Source organism: Sapajus apella, unplaced genomic scaffold (assembly GCF_009761245.1).
Source record: "Sapajus apella isolate SASKATOON/1434 unplaced genomic scaffold, GSC_monkey_1.0 scaffold203, whole genome shotgun sequence".
Taxonomy (NCBI): Eukaryota; Metazoa; Chordata; class Mammalia; order Primates; family Cebidae; genus Sapajus; species Sapajus apella.
Genome location: NW_022437143.1, coordinates 696252 through 700896, shown reverse-complemented (window position 1 = coordinate 700896; position 4645 = coordinate 696252). Strand labels below are relative to the sequence as shown.

General features: G+C 52.1%; 1 protein-coding gene across 3 annotated transcripts in view; it reads left to right on the top strand.

The window, feature by feature from the left end:
* The first annotated feature begins 1358 nt into the window (after positions 1-1358).
* Positions 1359-4645, top strand: part of BMPR1A (bone morphogenetic protein receptor type 1A) — a 174058-nt gene continuing 170771 nt past the window's right edge. Inside the window, exon 1 of one of the 3 annotated variants that reach the window (XM_032270105.1) lies at positions 1359-1717. The gene's annotated coding sequence lies outside the window, so the exon portion shown is untranslated. Of the gene's footprint in view, positions 1718-1933; positions 2117-4645 lie in introns of those variants that run through there. The other 2 variants (XM_032270107.1, XM_032270106.1) reach the window with 2 other exon arrangements.

Genomic DNA, 4645 nt, shown 5'->3' with positions numbered 1-4645 from the left:
CTGAGACAGCTAAAAAGCCTAGAAAAAGATTAGAGAAGAAAACAGAATTGAAAAATAATTCAGAATGACAGAGGCTATCTGCAGAGACAAAGGCTGGTAAAAGAAGAAAAGGGAGACAGAATAAAAGATAAACCAAAAAACCGAAATAAAAATAGAAGGGAATTCAAACATCTACACCGGATTATAAGGGAATATCCTGGAATCTAAACATCTCTTCAGGCGAGAATGTGTGCCAATGTGAGTGCCTGGCACATTGTTTTCCTTTCTCCTTTCTTTTTACCCAGTTTTAAAAGTGATTTTAAAAAATGCACTTTTGAAAGCACATCTTTTGCTAAGTGACTTAAACTGGATACATTCCTTGGATTACCAAGGAGGTTAAGGTCACATGTGGCGAAAAAGGAGCCTATCTCCTCTTTCTTTACCTGCGGTTCATTAAATACTTTTAAAAGCATTTTCCATCATGAATGAGGGGAAATGGAAGAAAAGAGGTGGTGACAATTATTTGCATTTTCCAAATGGACGGCATGAGCCTCCGGAGGGTACACGAGGTCACCAGCTTGAGCCCGCGGTGGAGCTGGAGGCGTATTTATAGCTGGCTGACTTCAGTCCAGTTGGGCCCTCGCGGCTCCTTATCTTATGCCGCTGGAATTCGCGGGCTCGCCGATCGCAGGAGGCCGGGTGCGCTGGGCATGGCGCTCCCGGATCGATGAGGAAAGCCCCTCTCCCCGGCAAATCCTCCGGGCCGGGGCGCCTCCACCACCCTGCCTGCGCCTCGGCATGCTGGCAAGGAGCCCGGGAAGAGCCGCCAGGAGCGGTGGGTGGGCGAGGAACGAATGCAATGTGACTACATTTTTAATTTCTTTGTCGCAACTACTACTACGACCTGGCCATCCCCCACCTTGGTGACTTGGTGCCTTCCCAGAGACCTGCTTATTTCACGCCAGCTCACTGGCGCTCACTGCAATGTGAGTGTCGGTCGGAGGAGGGGTCCACGCGAAGGAGCCCGCAAGAGCGGGGGGCCCTGATGGCCCGAGCGAGCGTCCGCGCTCCCCTCCGTAGCGTTCCGTCGCGTGCGCTCAACGGCGTCCGCGGGACCCGGCCCAGGCGGCGGCGGTGGGGCTGGCTCGTGGGGAGGGGCCGGTGGGCCAGCAGGGAGGAAAGACCCCCCTCCACTGCACCACCAGCAGCCCGGCGCCCCCTTGCCGGCTGCGGGCCAGTCTTCCCGGCAGCGGGGCGCCGGGCTCTGTGGACCCTTCGGGCGCTTCCGCCGCGAGCTCGGCTCCTTTCGTGTCCGGGGCGGGGCGGGGCCGGCGCCCGGAGTCGGGTGCGCGCGGCGCGGGCGGGCGCCCTCCCAGTGCGAGTGCGCCGTGCGAGGCCCGCGGACGCCCGCCCATCCCCCAAACCCCCGCTCCCGCGCCGCCCCCTCCCCTCCTAGCGAGAGTCGGCGGTAGCGGCGGCGGCTGCAGAGATTGGAATCTGCCTGCCGGGCTTGGCTAAGGAGGGAGTAGGGAGGAGGACCAAGGGCGGGCAGGAAGGCTTGGGCTCGGCGCGTCCGTCCGCGCGAGGCGAAGATCGCACAGCCGGATCGAGGGGCAGCCGGACCGGGGCCGCTGCAAGCCGAGGGCGGAGGCCGAGCCGGGCCCCGCTTTGCCCCGGCGGCTCGCCGCGCCCACCCGCTCCGTGCCGAGGGCTGGAGGATGCGTTCCCCGGGGTCCGGGTGAGTCCGGAGTGCAGTGCGGGCCAGGAGGGGCCGGCCGCAGCGGGGAGGCCGGCGGGGCTCGGGCGAAGCTGCGGAGGCGCCGGGCGCGCGGAGGACTGAGCCAGGGGCGGCCCAGCCCGGCCCCGCCAGCTCCGCAGGCCTCGGCGCGCGCTGGGCCGGGACCGCCCAGCCACAGACCCACCGTTCCCCGCGCCGCTTCCCCCCGCCGGCCCCTCTTTTGTCTCCCACCCGCGGGTTGCAGGCCGAGTTTGGGGAGGCAGAGTGGGGGAAAGCCGCTCCTGGGACGCTTATGGAATCCTTAAATGGGAAAGGCGCTCACCTCCCCGCCTCGGAGCGGCGAGGCTGATATTCGTGATTTGGCTGCAGACACTGTGGCGAGGAACGGGGTAGAACAAAGTGAGCTTCGGGCGGGGGTCGAGCGGGAGGAGCGGCAGGCCCGCCCCCGAGTCCCGGGGGAACGGGCCCGGCCGCCCAGCTCCCGGAGCTGCTTCACCTGTTGTCCTGCGCGGCCTCTGCTCCGTGGTTTGGTGATTCCGCACTTCAGTTTCGGAAAACTTTCTGCTGGGTTGCATGGACCCTTTTTTCTCCTTCCAGACTCCTAGTGGAAATATTTGGCAAGGAAAAAAAAATGAGCTTGCGTCAGGGAAGAAAAATAATATGCTGTGTGTTAGGGACTGGCATTTGAGCCTGGTACTCTTTCATGCTCTCATATGTTTGAGTTTGGTCTAACTGCTGCAAGTTTTCTCTCTTAAGCAGTTAACAGACTGTTCAGAGTACATAGTATAAACTTGGCACCTGTGTTACGTCATTTAATCCTTATAACAATTCTGGTTTATTGTATTCCTCATTGTTTTAGAGGAAGAAACTGAGACTTAAAGAGGTCAACTTGTCTGAGGGAGCTGGGATTTGAACCCAGGAACATCGTATTCTGGCAAACAAGTTAGGGGAAGGAAAAAACCTGTTTGCAAACGCTTTTGCGTTTAGGAACGTTTTTCAGTTACTCGTATTTGAAATGATCGCTATTTTGTTCCTTGAGTTGAAAAGTATTGTATTTACTTGTAAGAGGAATTAAGCTTTGAATTAGAGCGTAACTTAATGCGTCTTATTGTTTTCAGTTGTTGAAATAAAGAATGTGAACCAGAATTATTTAGATTTTTAAACTTGAAGCTAAAATATGGGCAGTTCTTTGATCTAGGAATGGGTTGAGTATGAAAGGCCGATTGAAATGTAGAATGCGTTTTTAGTAGAACCAGACTCCGTTCTTGTTTAATTTTTCCTCCATTCTTCGTGGAGCCCAGTTTAAACTTTTTCTACTTTCTTCACCTCTCCCCACCCTTTACCGAAGAGGTTGAGGTACCTAGCGAGAGCTCCTTCTCTAAATTCCTTCCGTCAGAGAGAAACTTTTTTTTTTGGTCTTTTTTTTATTAGTTATAACCTTGGGTTTTTTTCCCTCTAATTTTCCTGCTTAGTGGAGCGTGAGTTATTTTGTCTGCTGTATTTGGGCTCTTAAAAGTACAAATGTGCTTAAGATTTCTTCAATTTACAAAAATCTTTTCTTAGGTCGGCCACCCTTTCAAGCTGCCTTGTTGCTGCTTTCCCTCTTCAAATCTTATTAACATTTTAAAAAGCTTATTCGTAACAAAAGTAACACATGGTCATTAAAGAACTGCAAACTGGGGCAACATTGAAATTAAAATTCAGTCATTCACAATCCATCTCTAGAGATTGACAAGAGTAGTCTACTTTTCCTGCCTTTGCTTGGTTGGTGGCTGGCCACTCACTTCTTAACCCCTTGTTATCTGGATTTCACTTTCACAAGGAACTATAACCTAATCAATACATTTAAGCACCTTTTTCTAAATCCTTTCCTTGAGCTTTCTGTAACATCTAATATCGACTTCACATTCTTCAGATGCCTCTCTTTGGCTTTCATTCATCTATACATTGCATTTAAACTAATACTCAGGGTGCCAGGGAATAAGATACAACAGATCCTTCCCACATGGAGCTTAGTCTAGTGGAGAAATGCATATTGAAAAATAGTCTCTAGTTAAATATAATTGTGATTTTAATTAAGATGCAGAATATTATAAGAACTTCAAATGGAGACCTGCCTGCTTGTGGTGGACTGGGAAAGGTTCCTTAAAAACGCTTTGTTGGGGGCCGGGCTTGGTGGCTCACGCCTGTAATCCCAGTAGTTTGGGAGGCTGAGGTGGGCAAATCACTGGAGATTGGGAGTTTGAGACCAGCCTGACCAAAATAAAGAAACCCTGTCTCTACTAAAAATACAAAATTAGCTGGGCATGGTGGCACATGCCTGCAATCCCAGCTACTCACTACTTGAAAGGCTGAGGCAGGAGAATTGCTTGAACCTGGGAGGTAGAGGTTGTGATGAGCCGAGATTGTGCCACTGCACTCCAGCCTGGGCAACAAGAGTGAGACTCTTGTCTCAAAATAATAATCATAATAAATGCTTTATTGGAACCCAGGCAAATTTCGAAGGATAAGCAAAAGTTAACTAGATGAAGAGGGGCCTTCTGTGACTTTAAACTGTTTCTCCTTTCCTCTTTAATGTGCATTCTTCAAGTTTCACTTTTCAGGTCACTTTTCTCTACACCTCTAGTCCCTTAGAATTATTGTTCAGGCCGGGCGCGGTGGCTCAAGCCTGTAATCCCAGCACTTTGGGAGGCCGAGGCGGGTGGATCACAAGGTCAAGAGATCGAGACCATCCTGGTCAACATGGTGAAACCCCGTCTCTACTAAAACTACAAAACATTAGCTGGACATGGTGGCGCGTGCCTGTAGTCCCAGCTACTCAGGAGGCTGAGGCAGGAGAATTGCCTGAACCCAGGAGGCGGAGGTTGCGGTGAGCCGAGATTGCGCCATTGCACTCCAGCCTGGTTAACAAGAGTGAAACTCCGTCTC